Source organism: Protopterus annectens, chromosome 1.part1 (assembly GCF_019279795.1).
Source record: "Protopterus annectens isolate FY-2018-M chromosome 1.part1, PAN1.0, whole genome shotgun sequence".
In the NCBI taxonomy this organism is placed as follows: Eukaryota; Metazoa; Chordata; order Ceratodontiformes; family Protopteridae; genus Protopterus; species Protopterus annectens.
The window spans coordinates 212257311-212276627 of record NC_056726.1 but is presented as its reverse complement, the minus strand read 5'-3'; positions in this window follow the sequence as shown (position 1 = coordinate 212276627).

Sequence of the window (19317 nt, the reverse complement as noted above, 5' to 3'; positions counted from 1 at the left end):
ATAACTATAGCAACTATAAATAAAACATTGTAAAAATAAAAGTGAAAAATAAAAACAAATGCCAATAAAAATACCAATAAAACTAATAAAATAGAGTGAATCGGAATAAAGGGTGCAGATGTGGGGAGGCTGACTGGGAGGCACGGGGAGTGGAAGGAGTACTAGAGCTGGGACTGGATAAAGAAAACAGAAAGTGGATTGGATTAAAAATAAGTGGGAGAGGTAAGGGATTGGCTGAGGGAGCACTAGGGAGACTAAGGTCATGAGCAGTCATGAACAAAAATCCCAATAATGCCCACAGAAACTGTGTGCTGTGCATACAATTGGGAAAGTGTGAAATTCCAAAATAGAAGATTCTCATAATGGAGTTAGCATTGTTCAGCCGAACCTAAGAATATCTATGGGAAATAATGCATGAGGGGAAAGGACTAAAATAAAGGGACTAGATAAGAGAAGACCTTGGTGACCACTATCAGAGAATGCAATCCAATCAAAGAAATGTGTGCATAGTACTATACAAACCTTTAGCTTAAAACTACTATCATTATACAGCTAAGTGTCTAACCATCTAAGCCGAGCCAATTGTTCTCATGGCCCTAAACAATAGTCGCATCAAAGTCAAATAAAAACAACTTAAGAGTCACTTCAATAGCCATACCCAGCCAAGCTGTGTCAGGTCAGCATAGTTCCCCAAGATGTAATTGTACTTCTTCTCTCTTTTTACTTTTTACATCGGTGACCTTGAGGATATGAACTATTCAAATAAATGTATGCATGATAGCTTACAAATTGCAAAATGCAAAAATGAAGAAATGGTGATGGCTCAGATGACCAGAGAAAACTGTAGTGTGTGGTTTGCACCTGCTGGTGTCTTTAATATCTAGAAATAGTCCATTGTTTCAGGCTATAAAAAGAGTATAGATTTTTCAGCGTTTTCACCTATACTTCTTCAGATCTGTTAGGAGATTCAGTGTGAAAAACATAAGAGTCAGAAAATCATCTATACTGGTATAATAGAAAAAAGACACTTTGGCTGGAGATAAAAAACACTTAAATACAAATAAAAATAACAAAAAGGTAAGCGCTTTCGAGGTAACCCTCTTCTTCAGACCTAAATACAAACTGATAAAAATCCTGGATTTAAATACAAGCACTGAGCAATAAAAAGAAAGCTTAGGAATGCATCATAAAAAATTAATTAATTAATTAATTAATTAATTAATGTGGTAAACCTCTTCTCTTCAAAAGAGGTTTTAAAGACGCAGCTCTATTGAGGCCAGGTGGAAAATATGCCTTGAAATCCACAATCCATCTTTTTGCAAGGAATATAATGCTTAAAACCATATATGATGGTAATACTTGTGGAGTTGATAATGTTCATAATTTAAGAAAACCGAGTTGTTTTGTTCCTAAGAATTCTCTGTCTATGGACGCATTTATTAAGATGTGTGAGAGTGATCTTAGGAGTGTAACTAGTGAGAAAATGGGCACTTTTTACAACTTGACTACTAGAGAAGATCAAGCCCTGCGTACTTTGACTAAGGCAGATCACTTGACTATTAGACCAGCTGACAAGGGTGGTGGGATAGTTGTCCTTGATACAATGGACTACTTGGATAGAATGCATAAAATGCTACATGATGTCAATGTATATATAAACTTACAAAAATACCAGGTAAATGGTATCGTCAGTAGACTGAATTTTTATATGTATGATCTACTTATGACTGACCAGACTGATTATTCTTTGTACACCTACTTTAGTGTAGAGCATCCTACCATACCAGTCATTTATGGTTTGCTGAAAGTGCACAAAGATCCATTAAATCCCCCCCTTAGACCCATTGTTTCAGGAAGGGGCTGGCTTACAGAACCTATGTCTATCTATGTTGAAAAACAGCTAAGATGTGTTTTGAACAAAGTACCTACTGTCCTAAAGGATAGTAAACAATTTCTGGAGCATCTGTTTCTTTGGGCCGAGTCTAGACAGGATATATCTATCAATGAAGTTATTTTTGTTACTTTGGATGAGAATTCATTATTTACGGTCATTCCTAATGAAGAGGGAGTAGAGAATGTTAGAAGCTTTCTAAACAAAGAAAGTGAGTTTTCTAATATTAAAGTGAATATGATTTGTGCATTACTTGATTTGATATTAGAGAACAATGTTTTTCTATTTCAGAATTAATTCTTCCTTCAGAAAGTAGGAGTTGCTATGGGCACAGCGTGTGCTAACACATACACCAACATTGTGCTGGCCCAATGGGAGAAGGAGATGGTATTTGTCTCTGACATGTTCAAGCAACACAGTACGTTTTACAAGCGTTTTGTGGATGACATCTTTTTTACTTGGCATGGGAATGAGCAAGATTTAGACTGTTTTGTTAACTTCCTTGAGAATACTACATCTTACCTCTCTTTCTCACTTAAATTTTCAAAAGAAAAACTGGACTTTCTGGATGTTCTTGTTAGTAAGAGCATATTAGTAGATGTATCCACTAAAATGCACAGGAAAGATTGTAGGAAGAATAACATTCTCTATCACTCCAGCATGCATCCCAGGCATATTATGAAAAATGTAGTCAAGAATCAAGTGCTACTCTGTAAGAGACTTCACACTGATAAGGCTGACTACACTGCTGCAGTCAAGGGCCTTACATCAGATCTCCTAGATAGAGGAAACAAGAAGTTTGACATAGATAGTGTAATAGAGGAGGTTAATTCCTCCGATATCTGTAAAACCAAGCCCTATTTTTCTGATAGCTGTTGAGCTGAAGTACAAAGTGCAGGAAGGAAAGTTAATCAACCTGTGAATAGGTTGTGTTTGACTTATTCTAACAATGTCAATGTAGTATGTGATATTGTTAAAAAGAGTTGGTCTATTTTGTTGACTGATCCAAGTATTAGCCAGGTACTGGGAACTAATCCGAGCTTTAGCTTCAAGAATAATAGAAACTTGAAACAAAGGTTATGTTACAAGCATCATAATATATGTGAGAGGTTTAACTCACAGCATAGAGGTATCCACCCCTGTAGAACCTGCAAAGCTTGTGCCTATATATGGTCTGCTTGGATGGTCAGACATCCACTAAATGATAAGTCTACAGAGTTTTCTTTTTATGCTGATTGTTCCACAAGAAATATTGTTTATTTAGCAAAGTGTAATTTATGTAGTGCATTTTACATAGGCAAGACTAATCGCGTGTTAAAAGAAAGAATTTTGGAACATCTCAATGCCATACGTAACAGCAAATGCACGAATGCACTAGCTAAACATGTAATTGATTATGATACACAGCATAATTTAAAATTTTTAGTTTTGCAAAAAGTGAATGTCAGTTTGTGTGAAGGGGACATTAAAAATGAGACAGAATATGTTGAATTAAATGGATTGTGGATTTCAAGGCATATTTTCCACCTGGCCTCAATAGCGCTGTGTCTTTAAAACCTCTTTTGAAGAGAAGAGGTTTACCACAGTAATTAATTAATTAATTTTTTATGATGCATTCCTAACCCTTGTTTTTATTGGTCAGTGCTTGTATTTAAATTCAGGATTTTTATCAGTTTGTATTTAGGTCTGAAGAAGAGGGTTACCTCGAAAGCGCTTTCCCTTTTGTTATTTTTATTTGCATTAAACTGTTTTTATCTCCAGCCGGAGTGTCTTTTTTCTACTTATACATTTATATTTTTGGACACTTTTGGTTCCTCCACTTTCTTTGCTTTTATACTGGTATAATAACCAGCATTGTGCCCCTTATAGGCACTAGTAGTGGGTTCACTTACGCATTTCTTAACTTTTAGTTTAGTCTGTTATTGTTATAAATGTATCCGTACTCTCTGATGGCTTTAGTGCTCACACACAACATTATATGAACAATTTATATTTTTTAGTCCACCAAAAACGACCAATGTTCCAACCATAAGCAGAAAGCAGAAAGTAATTCCAATCGTTGATTTAAAAATACCTTTATTCTCTTCCAAACAGCATAAAATTCAAGAAGGTTAGCGCTTTCAGGTTGTATCACACCACTTTATCAGACCATAAAAAGCTGAGACCTATAAAAACAAGAGACCTATAAAACTAGTATGAGCAAGCAGGTTGATCAGTATGGAGACTAGTTTTATAGGTCTATTGTTAGCTATAGAGTATATATGTCTACTGTTCCTTTAAGTTGGTGAATGGTTTGGTGCTGTGATAGGCTAATTGATTTTTTGAAATGCTGTATTAATTGTTTTTAGCAGCTTTTTATGGTCTGATGAAGTGGTGGGATACAACCACGAAAGCGCTAACCTTCTTGAATTTTATGCTGTTTGGAAGAGAATAAAGCTATTTTTGAATCAACGATTGGAATTACTTTCTGCTTTTTGCTTATGGTTGGAACGTTGGTCGTTTTTGGTGGACTAATTATTTTGTTGTGTTGCCTGCACGTTCCATTTATACAGCTAGCAATTTATATTTTATATCTCCTTCCAATTAGTCCTTCCATACAGCCTCCATTTTAAAATTATTTCAAAATTTAAATCATCAAATTTAAAATCATTTAAAAGGAACTATGAGTTAAAAAGCAAATAATTCCTCCTATACATCATGTTAGCCACTGGTCGTTCTTATCGCCTAATCATGCTCTATAATTTCTCTTCCTCATTTGCATGTCCCCCACAGTTGGTTTAGCTAGTGCTCATATTCCACAGGCCAGTTCTCCAGCACCCTGCTCCTATCATCTCCAGGTAATTTCCTTGCCCCTCATTGGTTAAGCCCTTGTCCCCTCGACCCTATCAGACAACACTCCTTTTGTTTTCATTCTAATGCAGATCTCTACTGTATTTTGTTAACCTGTGCATAAATAAGAAAGGAAATTCTAAAATGTAAGACAACTACAGAGCTCATCTGTCAGAAGGAATGGTTTAATAAACGCTACTATTCTGAAAAGAAAAAGGCTGTGTGATTCTCTACATCTTTATATAAAATGTTTGTTTTTGCTTGAAATTTAAGGACTGCTCACTCTATTTCTGCTTCTATTTGAGTTCTGGTCTTACTTCAGTAGCACAGTTTTCCTCAGAGAGATCCTTAAAACAATACATCTGTTGCCAGTGTTTCTATTTTTGTTCATTTGGATATGACTGCAGCTCACACTGTGGAGTTCCCAGATTCGTATAAAATCTACACTGAAAACCTTCAAGGAAAACCATCCCTGTAATGTCAATCAGTGCATTCTTCAGGGATTTACTGAATCCACCGAGGTTGGATAACCTAACAAGCCCACAACATGGAGTTGCTTCCACAGAAAGGGAGATCAGAGAAAGAGAACTTCTGCACAATACAGAAGATAATCTACTCATGATCAAAAGCCTACAATGGGAAGAGGCTTACTTACAAGCCGGCTACACCAGGAGAGTTATTCCAAAAGGTTTGAGAATTCACAAAAAAACTGAACTATAGGAGCCTGAACAATAATATCACTGAAAGATGGAATAACCTCCTTATTGACACAAGGCTCAGCCTACTTAATTTACTGCTGGAACACAACAGAGAACTACAACTCAGACAAACCCAGTCCCTGGGCAGACTTGAACACCTAATTGCCAAGACTGATGATATTCAAATGAAGCTTATGCCTATCCTTTCTAAAGTACAGGAACTATACAATAAGCTTAAAAAGAGTTGGTCTATTTTGTTGACTGATCCAAGTATTAGCCAGGTACTGGGAACTAATCCGAGCTTTAGCTTCAAGAATAATAGAAACTTGAAACAAAGGTTATGTTACAAGCACCATAATATATGTGAGAGGTTTAACTCACAGCGTAGAGGTATCCACCCCTGTAGAACCTGCAAAGCTTGTGCCTATATATGGTCTGCTTGGATGGTCAGACATCCATTAAATGATAAGTCTACAGAGTTTTCTTTTTATGCTGATTGTTCCACAAGAAATATTGTTTATTTAGCAAAGTGTAATTTATGTAGTGCATTTTACATAGGCAAAACTAATCGCGTGTTAAAAGAAATAATTTTGGAACATCTCAATGCCATACGTAACAGCAAATGCACGAATGCACTAGCTAAACATGTAATTGATTATGATACACAGCATAATTTTTAATTTTTAGTTTTGCAAAAAGTGAATGTCAGTTTGTGTGAAGGGGACATTAAAAATGAGACAGAATATGTTGAATTAAGATGGATTGTGGATTTCAAGGCATATTTTCCACCTGGCCTCAATAGCGCTGTGTCCTTAAAACCTCTTTTGAAGAGAAAAGGTTTACCACAGTAATTAATTAATTAATTTTTTATGATGCATTCCTAACCCTTGTTTTTATTGGTCAGTGCTTGTATTTAAATTCAGGATTTTTATCAGTTTGTATTTAGGTCTGAAGAAGAGGGTTACCTCGAAAGCGCTTTCCTTTTTGTTATTTTTATTTGCGTTAAACTGTTTTTATCTCCAGCTGAAGTGTCTTTTTTCTACTTATACATTTATATTTTTGGACACTTTTGGTTCCTCCACTTTCTTTGCTTTTATACTGGTATAATAACTTGAACATCTAATTGCCGAGACTGATGATATTCAAATGAAGCTTATGCCTATCCTTTCTAAAGTACAGGAACTATACAATAAGCTTTCACATAAAAACAATGGAAACAATACAAAAACCTCAACCTAAACGGATACCCTAATAAGCCACCACCAGCTAGACAGTCCAATGACAGACGTAGTGATCACATGACCAAAGGCATTCACCTGGACACCACCAGGACCACAAGCAGTACTACTTACCATGAGACGTCAAACATGCCTTGAAGCAGCACTTCCAACCAACAGGTTCTTCAGTGTGGAACTCAATCACCAGGCATAGACCCTCAAGACAGTTCCTCTCTGAAACATCAACAAGACCACCAGAGGAGGTTAACAACTGGCTCCTCCCACACCATACCGACCCAGCCACTGAATCAGCATACCAGACAGACCTACCACCAGACACTGCACCAATCCCTGGTCAACCAGATCCAACACAGAGAAAAGCCCTGACAAGGGAAGAGAGACCCGAGGCACTTTTGGGTCCCACCCTCGAACCTCCCGGACAAGAGAACCACCTCCCGGCACAAATACTCAAGCCAACAATCTGGAACCACTTAAAAAAAACCCTGACTAATATAGAAATAGCAGTACTGGAAAAATAACTCACCTTTGTCTCACACCAGAGGAGTGATGTGGTCCAGATTATCATCAATCTAAAACTATTTACCAGGAAATCGAATCGTAATTTTTTTTCCACAACAAGGACACATATGAAAGTTGCAACACAAAAGTAAAATGGAAAAAAACAAGTGACTTCTGTGCCCCCCCCAAACCCCGCCTTTATGGCATTTGAGACTAAATGCGAAACAGACATCAGGAAAGCCCTCAGAAACAACCCCAAAAGATGTCTTTTTTCAATCTAAAACCACAAGAGTGCAGGGCACTTATAGATCTAAGTTCAGACTCTTCTCAGAGAATTATGAAAGCCAATAAGGGGGGTGGCATTCTATTCACAGACAAAGAAGCATATATCAATAAAATTGAATCCATGTTAAACAACTGGGAATTCTACGACATTTGTGATCTATTCCAAGTAAAGGCTGCTTATGAAATCTTGAACTCAGAAATCTTTGAACTCAGTGACAATGGCCTAATTAGCAAAAGGCTGCTAGATTTTATCACAGTAGGGGAGCCCAAATTACCCAGTTTTTTTGGAATCCCTAAACCCCACAAAAACATCTTCAGCACACCCTACAGGCTGGTCATAGCCAGTGGTGGGAGTATTACAGAACCACTCTCTATTTACCTGGACATCAAGATAACACCACTAGATGAACCCAATCCATTGTTCGTGCTTGACACTAGTGACTTCTTAAAGAAAATCTGAGGGATCAAAGCTGATAAAGATTTGATCCTTGTCACCAGTGATGTCAAGGCACTTTCTACCATCCTCCTCCATGATTACTACATAACGGCAGTAATTGAAGCCATGACTGACCAAATGGAAAGCCAACCACAGCAGCTGAAGCCACTGGCCATTTCCTCAAGCTCCTGTTGGAAAACAACTATTTTGGCTTCAACAACAAGGTTAACATGCAAAATAGAGATTTAGCTATGGGAGCAGCTAGGGCCCCCAGCCTCGCAAACATGGCTCTATGGAAATGGGAAAAGGAACATGTCTATAACTCCCTTTTTGTCCAACACATGGTATGCTACTTTCATTATATATATGACATCTTTATTCTATGGAACAATACTGAACAGAAACTTTCGGATTTCTTTGATCACATTAGGAAATACACCAAATTCTTATGTTCACCTACTCCTACCATAAAACTAAAGCCTGTTTCCTGGATCTACAGATTGCAAAACTCAGTGACCACTCAGAACTCTCAAACAACCTGTTCCAGGAGCCCACCAGGGTAAACCTTTTATTGCATAGAGGCAGAGAAATGTGATTAAATCACAGGGTCTCAGAATGGCACAAGTCCCAAAAGAGCTCAGAGATTTTGTCATAAACATGGACAACCTGGAAAAAGACTTCCTCACATGGGGTTATAGCGACCAGTTCATAAGAAGAATCTTCGGACCCATCCATATCAAAAAGAACACAAACCCTGAATCTTTTGCTATTAGTTCCAGGAAGAATAGCAAAAGCTCCAGAAAAAACCCCAGTGATATCTGCATGACGTTAACATTTTCCACAGACTTTCACACGACCATCAGCATCATGAAGGATAACTAGGTCATCATCAACAATGCTCCCACAATCAAGTCCATCCTCCCTGTGACACCAAGTTTCAACATACAGAGGAACAAAAACATCCATGACTATGTTGCGAGAGCTGATAGACTGAGTGAAAAGCCAACGGATGGCCCCCTTGGTACATTTGCCTGTGGACCCCCCCATATGCAGTTACTGTAGATTCATGAGCAACATCCCAGGATTCCCGAACCCTGCAGACAACTGGTTCTTAGATAGTAAAGGGCACTATGACTGCAACACCATTAGTGTGGTCTACAGAGCACAACATATGCAATGTCCAGCTTTCTATTTTGGCAGGACCCTGAACAAGATAAATACCAGAATCGCACGCCACCTCACAGACATATGGTTCAGTAATCTGAACAACACCCTAGCCAAACACCACAAAAGCCAACCTGGACACAACAATTTCCTTTTCCACATTTTGGATCATCTACCCAAGGAAGAAATACAAGGACCACACAATGACTATCTTGAAAAAAAGAGCTGGAATGGCAAATAAGGCTGGAATCCCACAGACCTCCAGGACTAAACACACAGGTCTCCATACACAGGTTTCTAAACCTCAGGAAACTAGTCCACCATCCATATTACTAAATACTAAACACTTAATGATACTCTAAGAGTATGAATTCTACATCCCACATAACCCATTTGATAGTTTTAAAAATTTTTCATTTTTTAACAGCTGCCACTGCTAGTTGTTGTCTATATTGGCTTTTGTATTTTGTCTTTATTTTGATTTCTATTTTTGCTTTTATTTTTTTATTTTCTATATTCTAAATGATATTTGCACCACTTACCCAGGATTTTCTGACTATTATGTTTTTTACACTAAATCTCCTGACAGATCTGAAGAAGCATAGGTGAAAGCTCTGAAAAATCTATAATTTGTTTATAATCTGCCACAATGGACCTCTTCTAGATATTAAAGACACCAGCAGGCACAAACCTCATGCTATGTTTTGTTCGGGTCATTTGGTCCATCACCATTTCTTCATTTTTGCATTTTGCAATATGTAAGCTATCACACATACATTTATTTGAATCATTCATGTCCTCAAGGTCATTGAAGTAAAAAGTAAAACGACAGAAAAAGTACACTTACGTCTTGGGGAATTATGCTGACCTGACTGACACAGCTTGGCTGGATATGGCTATTAAAGTGACTTTTAAGTTGTTTTTATTTGACTCTGATGTGACTGATATTTAGGGACATATGCACATTTGATCCCACTTAGATGATTAAACACTTAACTGTATAATGATAGTTGGTTTAAGCTAAAGGTTTGTATAGTACTATGCACACATTTCTTTGCTTGGATTGTGTTCTCTTTAGTGGTCACCAAGGCCTTCTGTTCTCTAGTCCCTTTTTTCGCCCTTTCCCCTCGTGTGTTATTTCCCCTAGATATTCTTCAGTTTGGCTGTACAATGCTAACTCCATTAGGAGGATCTTCTATTTTGGCATTTTCACACTTTCACAATTGTACGGCACAGCACACAGTTTCTGTGGGCGTTATTGGGATTTTTCTTTACAACTGCTCATGACCTATCTTAGTCTCCCTAGTGCACCCTCATGTTTCCTACTTGTCTCTAATCCAACCCACTTTCTTTTTTTTTATCCAATCCCAGCTCTATTACTCCTTCCACCCCTTAACCCCACAGTCCTCCAATCCCCATGCTTCCCGGTCAGCCTCACCATGCCCGCACCCTTTATGCTGATTCTCTCTTAGTTTTATTAGTTTTATTGGTATTTTTATTGGCATTTATTTTTATTTTTCACTTTTATTTTTATAATGTTTTATTTATAGTACTATTTATAGTTACTAGAGTTATTTAATTTGTGTCTTCAGTTTCTACACTCGCTTACCTCGGCGACACCTACGATCTTCTTCTGCTACAAGATACAGTCTTTCTCATAATTAAAAAGCTTCCATTTCCCAAGCTCCAGCTTTATTTATTTATTTATTTATTTATTATTAAACTTTATTCTCCCAGAAAAGTCCAGGTATAATAACCAGGTCACGGCAATTCTCCAGCACTGTGCCCCTTATAGGCACTAGTAGCGGGTTTGCGCAAGCATTTCTTAACTTTTAATTTAGTCTGTTATTCTTATAAACACATTGACACTATATGCTGGCTTTAGTGCTCGCACACAACATTGCTCAAACAAATTATATTTTTTGTCAGTTATGTTTTTTAATTGTACTGGGTTTGCAGGAGTGCAAAGTAATGCAGACTGCCATTCACATGCAGCCAGGAGAAGACTGGTTGAAGACATGGCTGACAACACCATGCCCCATGCAATACAGGACACATCAGTGCAGTGGCTGAAGGAACAGGGATCTGTCACCACACATACTGGTCTCTTAGAGATACAAGTGTCACTTGTGTATGAAGTCAATATATATGGGTGACTAGATGCAGGAACAAAAAATGTTGGTGGTTCACAGCTACACTGGACACCTCTGCTGGCAGAGGTTATGGCAGAAAGAGTGGCTTCTCCTTAAGGACCTCCTAGATAATAAAGTACACATGCCCAGTGCTGAATAAGATGGAAGAGTTGGGGAGTGAATGTTGCACAACAAGGACCAGGGTAATGCCACTCTACACCAGCAATCAATCAGTGCAGTGTGATGCAGTAAGAATTCTGCCATTAAGCCCTATTCAGAACTGAGAAACTGTTGAAAAACAAATAAATAAATAAATAGTTCACAGGCTCAAGAGAAATAATTGCACTTTCCATTGAGTATGTTATACACCAAAACAGTATAAAATAAGTAAAAATATAGCATATTTAAATTTTGATAAAGTGTTGCAGATGATCATCATTAGATACATTTTTTTCAGTACACTTACAGGATGGTACACCAACAATTCATTTTCTTTGTATGCACTAGTATCAGGTTTGCTTAGGCATTTCTTAACTTGTAGTTTAGTTTGTTATTCTCATAAACATATCCGCACTATCTGCTGGCTTTAGTGCTCACACAGAACATTGTACAAACAAATTATGGAGTAAATTCAATAAATTCAGAAAAGCATACACATTTTTTTTTATGTAGGCATTGCGCCATGATACCTACTTGGACGCGAACAGTTTTAGATTCAGTAAGCACTGCTGAGCAGTGCACACACACACACACACACACACACACACACACACACACACACACACACACACACTCAAAAACCGGCAAAAATTCTGTGGCATGCAAATTGCCTCATAAGCAGGTGAATCTCATGCAAAACAGGCAGGATGAGTGATCCAACAAGCAGAATGGCTTCTGTTTAGACTCTGTGTCAGTGTCTGTAGTGTATATGGAAAAATTCCGCATACAGGAGTCTAGACAGACAAAGGAGATGTAAAACGGTAGAAATGTGGACATAAATCTCGTGAAAAATATTATACTACATACACATATGAGCAAAGCTATTATTGTGGATGTCAGAAATAGGAACAGAATAAGTTAAATTAATATTTTTTTTAATAATCTTGAAAGTTTTTGCACTATGCCCTGCAGTGCGCAAACATACATAATAGAAAAAATAGGAAGTAAAAGGATTTTATAATATATGTATTATAGGACCTTGCATCGGGTCCATACAATGATGCATTGCTGTTGTTGGTAAGGACATAGGGCTATGAAGCATGTAGTTATCAGGCTGCCAGCATGGATACATATGCAAATGAGGTGGATTTATTGAATAGCAAAAAGGAGTAATCATGTCCGCATATCCCCTTCATGTAGGCTCTTAGACCATGTTGATGTTTACACAGGATGTGTCTGATATCAGTGGGATGTGTCCTGTCACTCCTAGGCTCTTTTAAGCCTAGGTGCACATGTGTTCATGTGGAAAGACCATCAGGGGACAGTGATGATGTAGGCAGCAAGTCATTAAAATCGGATGTATTCAATTATTAATTTTGACTGTTGTATAAGCTATGCTGCACTGTGCAAGGCATAGCTTAACAGGTTGGCAGAGTCACATTACCCAAGTGACATTGATGACGTAGGCATTATTGATTGTAAAGCAGATATATTAAATATTTATTATATTGTATAAGTTATGCTGTGTGACACGGTGTTGTGCGACATGGTGTTGTGTAATGCTCCGCTGTGCGACGTGTCGCACACTAACATAGGGCCTATAAATTATGCTAATTATATTGCAGGCAGGTCTAATGCATCATAGTTAGGCAATCTGGACCTACAGCAGACCTGTATAAAGTATGCATACACCCTACATTCTGATTTTCCTCCAATACTCTGGACCATTGGAGTACAGACTTGGGAATTTTAACTGAGATAATGCTAGGGGCTTCTGCAAGTGTGTTACATCTGTATGTGCCAGATGCTGAAGTCAGTGCTGCTGCTGCTGCTGACAATAGGCCTAGGCAGAGAAGGAGAAGAGTGTTCAGGCCCAGAGTAACCTTCCAGGAGCTACATGAGGTGAAGACTGTAGAGTGTTACAGGATGGACAGGGACATACTACAAGAACTCACAGAGCTCTGCCACCCTCAACTCAGACCCAGAGAGAACCAAGAAGAACCCAAACCAGTGGAAACAAATGTGTGTGTAGTGCTTAGGATACTAGCTACAGGTAATTTCCAAAGATCAGCTGGGGATATGATGGGGATGTCACAGGCATTTGCATCCAGGATATTCCACCAGCTCCTGGATGCTATGCTACCACATGCCAGTTAGCACATATCTTTTCCCCTCTCCCCTGAAGTGAGGGCCAGTGATATGCAACAGTTCTACTGTGTAGCACAATATCCTGAACTACTGGGTGCCATAGACTGCACTCATGTACACATCAAGGAACCACCTGGTGAGCAGGGTAGAATCAATGTTAACCACAAGGGGTACCACTCCATCAATTGCCAGTTTGTCCGCAATGCCCAGGGGATTATCCTGAATGTGTGTGCTGGTAGCCCTGGCAGTTATCACGACTCCCATATCTGGCACACATTACAGCTGTACCAGATGTCTGCTAGAGGGGGACATCCCACATGGCCATTTACTGGGGGATACTGGCTACACCCTTGAACTGTGGATGATGACACCCATCAGAAATGCACACACACACCCATGGAAGAATGTCATAATGAGGCACACACACAAATTAGGAACATCATAGAACATGTGTTTGGGCTTCTGAAGTCACAGTTCCAGTGCCTAGATATATCTGGTGGAGCTCTGCAGTACTCTTCAGCCACATGTGCACATATATGCACAGTATGTGCTATGCTACATAATCTGATCCTGCAGAAGCAGCTGCAGCAGGATCAGAAAGGGAAGGGACATACACCTGTGCCTATGTCACCACAGCCACAGTCACAGGAGGATTCAGAGGAGGAAGCCCCTGCTGATGTCTCTTTAGGTAGATATAGGCAGATGTAAGCATTCTCAGTATGCCCTGGCTTTGGCTAAAAAACAACGCATAGCACATTCACTGACAACCTAGGGACCTAGGGACTGACACATTACTCCTACCTACGTACATATATTAAAGTTGATGCCAGGCAACCCACACAACCTGTACCTATCCATGTATTGGCTGTGCACTGCTTGTATTAGACAATGTCAGCCCTGAACTACAGTTCTGTCAACTAATGTATTTGGTAGGTAAGTCTCTAACCTACACAGTGCTTGTAAGGATTATTATGATATGACATTGTATGTATGGATCTGCTACATTTATGCAAGTAAATATAGTGGGCTATTTGGACAGAATTAACATCTGCATGGGACTAGAGATACTCATTCCACTATCATGTGTCCTTTAATATTCACTTGCCCTTATGTATGGAATATACAGTACATCAGTAAAGGGACATGTTAGACTGTGAGGTTACATTGTATTCGAACTACTGTGTATCCCAGCAGAACATGCGGTGTTGTTCCCCCACCCCCAACACAGCAGTGTTTCCTTATAACTGCTTGAACAGTAACTCATCAATGGTATATGATCATACATTGTATGTCTTAACGCAGGAATAACAGCATACATATTTATGCTATTGATTGTGTGATGAATGACCCTGCTTTGTCAGGCAGCTTATGTAGCTCAGTGAACTAGGGAATTTAGCATGTGTTGATGGTTCTAATCTAGAAGTATCCACTTCGTTTGAATGTGAGGTATTATTATGTTGTTTTTTTACAGACTGTCAGTCTATATGTGGTGTAACATTATTAACCTCTGTCACACATTAATTACATCAGACAGCTGAAGAATGCCGTAGACAATTTGAGTGAAGTGCAACACTGCAGAAACAGAGACAGGTATCATTATAACACACAAAACCCGGACTGGAGTACAGGTAGGTGTGGGCTGGAGTCAGTTAATAAGTAGTGAGAATCCCACTGGGCATGCTGATACACTTAGTTAAACAGAGTGCAATTCTGTTGCTCCTTGCTCAAAATGACCTGTTATATATAGATATCTGTATACATACATACATATAAGTATACATATCTGTCTGTCACTATCTCTCTCTCTCTCCCATAGATAGTATATCTATCTCTATAAATATACAAATATATATATATATATATATATATATATATATATATATATATATGTGTGTGTGTGTGTGTGTGTGTGTGTGTGCACATACACCTATATATAGCTTTATAGCTTCATATATAAATATATATATATATATATATATATATATATATATATATATATATATAGAGAGAGAGAGAGAGGAAAGATATATATATATATATATATATATATATATATATATATATATATATACACAAAACATACAGCTCAGTCTCTCCCCATATATCTACATAACACACACACACACACACACACACACACACACACACACACATATATATCACACACACACACACACACACACACACACACACACACACACACACACACACACACACACACACACACACACACACACACACAGCTACATTTATATATACATCCCTGTTACATGCATAAATATGTGTGTGGATGTCTATATTGTCCTACATACCCTGATAATGGTGAGTAAAGCTGTATTATGACACATTTATTTATATAATATTTGTTAACTGAGAAAGCCTGCCTTGGACCAAATACTCCAGATGCATGTTTTTGTAATGTGGGAGGAAACTGGAGCACCCAGAGAAAACACACACAAACACAAGGAGGGCATGCAGACTCCGCACAGAAGGCGCTCTAGCTGAGAATTAAACCAGAGAGCTTCTTGCTGTGAGGAGACAACACTACCACTGCACCACTGCACCGTCCAGATCTATAATGTTATTCAAAGGATCCAAAGTAAGGGCTCAACAGTACATAATGCTCTTACCCACAGACCTCTGTGCCTGTTGGATGTCACCACACAAACACCAACAGGTGAACAGGAGGTGTAATTTATACTTTTGTCTATGCACGCATTGATGAGGCACATTGTTCTTCCCCACAGACTTGTCCATCCAAATGCAAACAGCCACATAAGGACAAAATGACAACTGTAGCCACCTAGCTTGGATAAGTAGCAGTTATTTGACTGCTAGGTACTAGATGCAGATAACAGTAAGAAGCAATATCACTCTGCAGGCCACATATGCTGTCCAACACAAGCCTAGTTTATGTACTCCACAAGTAGTTTGCCTGCAGTCATATATAAAACAGACATCAGCCATGGCATATGCAATAAATACTGTGATCTATAGTGTGTAAGACTAGGTAGGTAGGGATTGTAATCTCACTCCAGACCACTCTGTGTGCGTGTGTGCATCTCCCTGCAAAACAACTGAGAATCCTTCATTGACCACCAAACTGCAATGGTTCTGCAATTTTTGGCCCTGTAGGTTGATGCCAATCCCCATTGGCCAGATACTGAATAGATGAAGTTCCCTTGTGAGGGACCATTGTGTTGTGTGCAATTGCCAGTAGTGCTTGGAAAGGTACATTACAAAATGGCCATTGCACTCAAATATTGGTATGCTGAGGAAAGAGTGCATGGAGGTTATGAGTATGTTAATTTCAGGTGACAGTGCCCTCAATTATGACATATGATTCCCATCTTACCACTAGGGAGACATGGTAATCTCAGGTATATTAGGTGTAAACCTGTGTGGCTAAGCCTGTGTGCTCAGGTCTATTACCCCTGAGTATGTACATCAGATGTTATGACTGATGTGCTACTTACCAGAAACATAGGTGTTACAGATGAAAATGATACTACATAGATATTTGCATGGAGTTTATGGCCATTAGTATGTCAACAGGCATTTGTTCATCAATACCCTCTTGTAGGATATTGACATAACTCACAGATTCTATGACCACTCACAGTTTGCAGGCATCAGCCAACGGTGTCAGCCACAGACATTCAGGTTTTGCTTGTACCATGGTTAAATGGTTTCCAAGCGGTAGAGGACCCAGGACTAAGCCCTTTTGAACACTGCTGGTTACAGATCAGCTACTGGAGGTGGATTCCTCTATTTTGAGTATGTGTTCCATCAGTGAGACACTTAGTGACCCCTATAATGATATTACAATTGATGCCTAATCAGGTGATTTTATCAATGATGCCTGGGTGGGGGAATACAATCACACATCTTGACTAAGTCCAGAGAGTTGTATACCCTTATGTCTCCATATCCAGGTCCTTGGTGACTGCCTCAGACCAGATTTAACAGCCATGATCTTCCTTTGAGAAATCCAAATTGTGTATGGTCAACTGTTTGTAGATTACATACATCTTTGCTGATAATCTCCATGAGGATTTTCCCCATGGGCTTACAGATATGGCTACTCAGGCAAATAGGTCTATAGCTGTGGTGGTCGGCAGATGAACCACCTGTGTGCCAGGAGATAACACTTGCCATTGTCCAGTCAGCTGAGATGCAGCCAGTGGTTACAGTATGATTGCAAGGAGTTCTCAGTGGTGTTAGTAATCCTTGTTGGATCCCATGTAGGACACAACCTGGGATGTTAGCATGTCCAATAGATGCTGTATATCCTCCATAGAGAGGCCAATTATGACCTGCTCTGTAGATATAGAAGGTATGGGACAGATCGTATGGATGCCATGTGGCACATGTGGTAGGGGCAGGGGAGTGAAGTTGACTCAGAATCTGTGGGACAACAGGTTAGCTTTGAGTACAGGCTCATTATATGTGATATCATTAAGTATGAGTTGACCAACAATCTGGGTCTTTCTTCTGAGGTTACACATGTAACTACACTGTGCGTTGTAGTTGTCCTTTGTGGGGGAGGCTAATTTTGTCACATACTGTTTCTGCATGATGTCACAACAACGCTGTGTGCTAGATTTAGCTGAGGAGGGTGTGCCTCAATGTTAGGGGGCACCCTTACTCCAACTGTCACACACAATGTCCACCTCTTATTGTCCAGCCTGCTAATGGCAGCTGTCCACCAGGCAGGTTTGCTGTGCTATGAGAAGCTTATTTTCCTCCTGTCAGGTACAGCTGAGTCTATGCAGTTGTACTTATAAAGCATTTGTGTAGAGCTCTGCATAATTGCCTGCTCTATCTGAGGGGGGAGGTGCAGTCAGGCTATGTAAACCACCCCATAGGATGTAATAAATTCCTTCGTTGATGGTTATTACTGTATTTTCTGCAGGGAAGTGTAGGTGTGAAACTTAGCTTTAATGAAACTGATCTGTGGTCAGATCTCACCAGGGAGGACATCACAATGGAGAGGCTGCAGTGGTCACCCACATTGGTAAGCACCTTATGTACTACACTGGCTCCCCTTGTGGGGATGTCACGCCACTGGTCCAGGACATTGTAGTTAAGGATGTGGACTAATCTTTGAGCAAGTGAGCTTCAGCATGAATAACCAACACAGTAGGTGGTTACTTAATGTCACCCTAAACCATGGTGTACTGATGTACCTTGAAAGACACAAGTACATTCAAATAAGCACAACAGGTGTCTAGATTCATGGAGCTGCTCCTGTAGCTGGTAATGGCTTGATTAGGTGTCCTTCCAGCTGTGAATAGCATCTGCAGTGTCTCTGTAAAATCACACTATTTCACCAATCTGCATGTGTATCTATCCTTAACAAATATTGCACACCACCTGCATTACCCTGCACACTGTCAGTTTGAGGTATGGTATGGCTGTGGTGCTGTCCACAGCCTTGACCTAGGTGTCTGTGACTGCACAAATGTCTGCATATTCCAAGGTGGGGACACCTTCCACAGAGTGGGATTTATTGTTGCCATTCCTAGCATGTAGCAGCATATCCGTGATGTTGTATGAAGATGGCATTCTCATTAGAATGTTTTCCCTCCAGACAGTGCCTATAAGATGCACTGTGGGGGTGTCAGCAGCCTTGGCCAGTACTCAAAATCCCAGGGGTGAGAGATGAAGACCATCTCTGGCAGAGCATTGAGGTGTGTTGAGCAAGACATCACAGACAGACACTTAGTGGATCCCCTTACAATGACACCACATGCTAAGGCAATTATTGACATCCAGCATTTTCCATGTGTATTGTGCCATCAACCTAGGTGAGGGTCAAATGCAGCTGAAAGCTATG